This window comes from Oncorhynchus kisutch, linkage group LG3 (genome assembly GCF_002021735.2).
Source record: "Oncorhynchus kisutch isolate 150728-3 linkage group LG3, Okis_V2, whole genome shotgun sequence".
NCBI classification, from domain to species: Eukaryota; Metazoa; Chordata; class Actinopteri; order Salmoniformes; family Salmonidae; genus Oncorhynchus; species Oncorhynchus kisutch.
Window position 1 is genome coordinate 15082057 of NC_034176.2, and position 6579 is coordinate 15088635.

Below are 6579 nucleotides of genomic sequence, written 5' to 3' on the forward strand. Positions count from 1 at the left end.
TGTATACATCAATGATGTCGCTCTCGCTGCTGGTGATTCTTTGATCCACCTCTATGCAGACGACACCATTCTGCATACCTCTGGCCCTTCGTTGGAGACTGTTAACTAACCACTAGGCTACCCTGTGGGGCGGCAGGGTAGCCTAGTGGTTAGAGCGTTGGACTAGTAACCGAAGGTTGCAAGTTCAAACCCCCAAACTGACAAGGTATAAATCTGTCGTTCTGCCGCTGAACAGGCAGTTAACCCACTGTTCCTAGGCCATCATTGAAAATAAGAATTTGTTCTTAACTGACTTGCCTGGTTAAATAAAGGTAAAATAAATTTTAAAAAAACAACAGATGAGCTTCAATGCCATACAACTCTCCTTCCATGGCCTCCAACTGCTCTTAAATGCACATAAAACTAAATGCATGATATACAACCGATCGCTGCCCGCACCTGCACGCCCATCCAGCATCACTACTCTGGACAGTTCTGACTTAGAATATGTGGACAACTACAAATACCTAGGTGTCTGGTTAGACTGTAAATTCTCCTTCCAGACTCACATCAAACATCTCCAATCCAAAATTAAATCTAGAATCGGCTTCCTATTTCACAACAAAGCATCCTTCACTCATGCTGCCAAACATACCCTCTTTAAAACGGACCATCCTACCAATCCTCGACTTCAGCGATGTCATTTACAAGATAGCCTCCAACTGTAACGGTTTTCTTTAGGTGAAGTAGAGGCGGACCAAAATGCAGCGTTGTTGTTATTCATTGTACTTTAATAAAGAAACTGTACACGAATAAACTAACAAAACAACAAACGTGCGAAAACCTAAAACAGTCCTATCTGGTGCAAAACACAGAGACAGGAACAATCACCCACAAACACACAGTGAAACCCAGGCTACCTAAGTATGATTCTCAATCAGAGACAACTAATGACACCTGCCTCTGATTGAGAACCATACTAGGACGAAACATAGAAATACCCCAAAACATAGAAAAACTAACATAGACTGCCCACCCAACTCACGCCCTGACCATACTAAATAAATACAAAACAAAGGAAATAGAGGTCAGAACGTGACAGTAACCCCCCCCAAAGGTGCAGACTCCGGCCACAAAACCTTAACCTATAGGGGAGGGTCTGGGTGGGCGTCTGTCCGCTGTGGCGGCTCTGGTGCTGGACGTGGCCCCCACTTCACCATAGTCTTAGTCTGACTTATTGTCCGCTTCCGTGGCCTCCTAACCACGGCGACCCTTCTCAATGGACAGAGGGGCAGCTCGGGACAGAGGGGCGGCAGCTCGGGACAGAGGGGCGGCAGCTCGGGACAGAGGGGCGGCAGCTCGGGACAGAGGGGCGGCAGCTCGGGACAGGGGGGCGGCAGCTCGGGACAGAGGGGGGGCTGCTCGGGACAGAGGGGGGGCTGCTCGGGACAGGGGGGCTCTGGGGGCTGCTCGGGACAGAGGGGCTCTGGTGCCTCAGACTCCGGCAGCAGCGCCGGACAGGCGGGAGACTCCGGCAGCAGCGCCGGACAGGCGGGAGACTCCGGCAGCAGCGCCGGTCAGGCGGGAGACTCCGGCAGCAGCGCCGGTCAGGCGGGAGACTCCGGCAGCAGCGCCGGACTGGCGGGAGACTCCGGCAGCAGCGCCGGAGAGGAGGGAGGCCCCGGCAGCGCTGGACAGGCGGAACGCACTGTAGGCCTGATGCGTGGTGCTGGCACTGGTGGTACTGGGCCGAGGACACGCACAGGAAGCCTGGTGTGGGGAGCTGCCACCGGAGGGCTGGTGTGTGGAGGTGGCACTGGATGGACCGGACCGTGAAGGCGTACTGGAGATCTTGAGAGCAGGGCTGGCACCAACCGCCCTGGCTGGATCTTCACCCTAGCCCGGCAGATGTGGGAAGCTGGAGTGTAGCGCACCGGGCTAAGCACGCGTACTGGGGACACCGTGCGAACCACCGCATAACACGGTGCCTGACCAGCACCACGCCCGCCACGGTTAGCACTGCTAGGAGCACTGTTGTGCTGAGATGACACAGGACGTGCAAGGCTAGGGAGATGCACAGGAGGCCTGATGCGTGAGGCTGGCACAGTCTTCACCAGACCCCTAGCACACACCTCAGGATGAGTATGGAGCTGACCCAGGTGCCATTAAATCCCTGACAAGCTCCGTCGGGCGAATGTCGTGCCTCATGCACCAAACCAGCAACTCCCTCATATCTCTCTCCTCCAATTTCCCCATTAACTCCTTCACAGTCTCTGCTTCGCTCACCTCCAACACCAGCTCTGGTTCTGAGCTCCTCCTTGGCTCCTCACGATAAACGGGGGGAGTTGGCTCAGGTCTGACTCCTGACTCTGCCACACTCCCCCTGTGCCCCCCCCCAAGACATTTTTGGGGCTGACTCTCGGGCCTCCGTCCGCGTCGCCGTGCTTGCTTCGCCAACCTCATTCTCCTGTAACCTTCCGCGCACTGCTCCATCGAATCCCAGGCGGGCTCCGGCACTCTCCCTGGGTCGACCGCCCACCTGTCTATTTTCTCCCAAGTAGTATAGTCCATATTCTTGCCGTCCAAACCGTCCTCCCATGTCCATTCCTCTTTTCGCTGCTGTTGCCCGTTACCACGCCGCTTGGTCCTGTTGTGGTGGGTGATTCTGTAAGGGTTTTCCTGTGGTGAAGGAGAAGCGGACCAAAATGCAGCGTGGTGGTTATTCATGTTCTTTAATAAAGGAACTAGACATGAAATAACTAACAAAACAATAAATGTGCGAAAACCTAAACAGTCCTATCTAGTGCAAACATAGAGACAGGAACAATCACCCACAAACACACAGTGAAACCCAGGCTACCTAAGTATGATTCTCAATCAGAGACAACTAATGACACCTGCCTCTGATTGAGAACCATACTAGGCCGAAACATAGAAATACCCCAAAACATAGAAAAACTAACATAGACTGCCCACCCAACTCACGCCCTGACCATACTAAATAAATACAAAACAAAGGAAATAAAGGTCAGAACGTGACACCAACACTCTACTCAACTAATTGGATGCAGTCTATCACAGTGCCATCCGTTTTGTCACCAAAGCCCCATATACTTCCCACCACTGCGACCTGTATGCTCTCGTTGGCTGGCCCTCGCTTCATACTCGTCGCCAAACCCACTGGCTCCAGGTCATCTACAAATCTCTGCTAGGTAAATCCCCGCCTTATCTCAGCTCACTGGTCACCATAGCAGCACCCACCCGTAGCACGCGCTCCAGCAGGTATATCTCACTGGTCACCCCCAAAGCCAATTCTTCCTTTGGCCGCCTCTCCTTCCAGTTCTCTGCTGCCAATGACTGGAACAAACTGCAAAAATCTCTGAAGCTGGAGACACTTACCTCCCTCACTAGCTTTAAGCATCAGCTGTCAGAGCAGCTCACAGATCACTGCACCTGTTCATAGCTCATCTGTAAATAGCCCATCCAATCTACCTCATCCCCATGCTGTATTGTAGATGACATGGAGCCAGTGGGTTTGGCGACGAGTATGAAGCGAGGGCCAGCCAACGAGAGCGTACAGGTCGCAATGGTGGGTAGTATATGGGGCTTTGGTGATAAAACGGATTGCACTGTGATAGACTGCATCCAATTTGTTGAGTAGGGTATTGGAGGCTATTTTGTAAATGACATCGCCAAAGTCGAGGATTGGTAGGATGGTCAGTTTTACAAGGGTATGTTTGGCAGCATGAGTGAAGGATGCTTTGTTGCGAAATAGGAAGCCAATTCTAGATTTAACTTTGGATTGGAGATGTTTGATATGGGTCTGGAAGGAGAGTTTACAGTCTAACCAGACACCTAAGTATTTGTAGTTGTCCACGTATTCTAAGTCAGAGCCGTCCAGAGTAGTGATGTTGGACAGGCGGGTAGGTGCAGGTAGCGATCGGTTGAAGAGCATGTATTTAGTTTTACTTGTATTTAAGAGCAATTGGAGGCCACGGAAGGAGAGTTGTATGGCATTGAAGCTTGCCTGGAGGGTTGTTAACACAGTGTCCAAAGAAGGGCCGGAAGTATACAGAATGGTGTCGTCTGCGTAGAGGTGGATCAGGGACTCACCAGCAGCAAGAGCGACCTCATTGATGTATACAGAGAAGAGAGTCGGTCCAAGAATTGAACCCTGTGGCACCCCCATAGAGACTGCCAGAGGTCCGGACAGCAGACCCTCCGATTTGACACACTGAACTCTATCAGAGAAGTAGTTGGTGAACCAGGCGAGGCAATCATTTGAGAAACCAAGGCTGTCGAGTCTGCCGATGAGGATATGGTGATTGACAGAGTCGAAAGCCTTGGCCAGATCAATGAATACGGCTGCACAGTAATGTTTCTTATCGATGGCGGTTAAGATATCGTTTAGGACCTTGAGCGTGGCTGAGGTGCACCCATGACCAGCTCTGAAACCAGATTGCATAGCAGAGAAGGTATGGTGAGATTCGAAATGGTCGGTAATCTGTTTGTTGACTTGGCTTTCGAAGACCTTAGAAAGGCACGGTAGGATAGATATAGGTCTGTAGCAGTTTGGGTCAAGAGTGTCCCCCCCTTTGAAGAGGGGGATGACCGCAGCTGCTTTCCAATCTTTGGGAATCTCAGACGACACGAAAGAGAGGTTGAACAGGCTAGTAATAGGGGTGGCAACAATTTCGGCAGATAATTTTAGAAAGAAAGGGTCCAGATTGTCTAGCCCGGCTGATTTGTAGGGGTCCAGATTTTGCAGCTCTTTCAGAACATCAGCTGAATGGATTTGGGAGAAGGAGAAATGGGGAAGGCTTGGGCGAGTTGCTGTTGGGGGTGCAGTGCTGTTGTCCGGGGTAGGAGTAGCCAGGTGGAAAGCATGGCCAGCCGTAGAAAAATGCTTATTGAAATTCTCAATTATGGTGGATTTATCAGTGGTGACAGTGTTTCCTATCTTCAGTGCAGTGGGCAGCTGGGAGGAGGTGTTCTTATTCTCCATGGACTTTACAGTGTCCCAGAACTTTTTTGAGTTAGTGTTGCAGGAAGCAAATTTCTGCTTGAAAAAGCTAGCCTTGGCTTTTCTAACTGCCTGTGTATAATGATTTCTAGCTTCCCTGAACAGCTGCATATCACGGGGGCTGTTCGATGCTAATGCAGAACGCCATAGGATGTTTTTGTGTTGGTTAAGGGCAGTCAGGTCTGGGGAGAACCAAGGGCTATATCTGTTCCTGGTTCTAAATTTCTTGAATGGGGCATGTTTATTTAAGATGGTTAGGAAGGCATTTTTTAAAAAACTTCACCACCACGGCCTATTTATTGCCTTACCTCCCTTATCTTCCCTCATATGCACATGCTGTATATTGAGTTTCCTACTGTGTTATTGATTATATGTTTGTTTATTCCATGTGTAACTCTGTTGTATACAGTATGTCAAACTACTTTGCTTTTTCTTGGCCAGGTGGCAGTTGCAAATGAGAACTTGTTCTCAACTAGCCTACCTGGTTAAATAAATGTAAAAAAAAATCAATAACTCCATGTCTCACAGCAATGAGGTTTCACCCCAATCAACAACAAAAAAGCAGACAGACAACGCCAAGTCAATGCCTGTGAGCCCTGCAAGCAGAGTAAGGTCAGCCCTATGATGGGCAGCAGTGGGCAGCTAGAACCTCAGGTCCGGGACCCTGTACAGACAGGATACCTTTCAATTAGGCCCAGGTCCCAGTCTGGATTCAGCTAAAACAGCTGGTTTCACCTCTCAGCCCTAGTAAGGCCCTCTGTTTAGAGCCCTTGCTCACGGCTGTCCCACACCGCTTCCAAAGCATTCTGTACAACGTTGCACCGAGCGTTCATTGATTCCCTTCAATGTGATAATCCCGTGCAGGTGGCCAAGGGTGATTCATCCCGTTGCCATGGCATTGCATCCGGCATCGTGAGGATGTGCGCTGTGTGTGGTGTGGTTCTAACCGGAACATAAACAGAGACTGGGAGTTACTCTGTGTTGATTACTTTATAAAAAGCAATACTTGAGGGAATTGTGAATAACGTTGCTCCAGAGGACTGTTTGCCTGTCCGACCTGCTGCCAGAAAGTCTGAGTTGTTTAGAAAGACCAGATGCGATGCTCATAAACTGTCATAGCTGTGTCATACTGTCGCTGTGCCCCACATAGCAAACCTTTTTTTTTGCGGTGTTGGCCTTCATAGAGAGAGAGAGTAACAATATATTTTAAGATATGTGGACCAAATAAGAGCTTTTACTCTGATGATTTGAAAACTCTTAATTTATGACTTGACATTGCATTTTAAATATCATTCGTAGTTTATAGGGTTTCCCATACACAGATTAAACCTAATCCTGGATTTAAAAGCATGTCGATGTAGATTATCTGTTGAACGTGATCCTTAGTCCAAAACCAAGGTAAATCTATGTCTGGGAAACCAGCCAATTGTGTATTTTTAGCTCTGATAGCCTGGAAGAACAGTGAATCAGTTTTTCTTATGGTTCCTGACAGGTAGTATAGTAGTGGAACAACTTTTAAGGCTGCAGACATGCCCTCCCTGTTTGACTATTTTATGTCATACACATTTTTATGACCG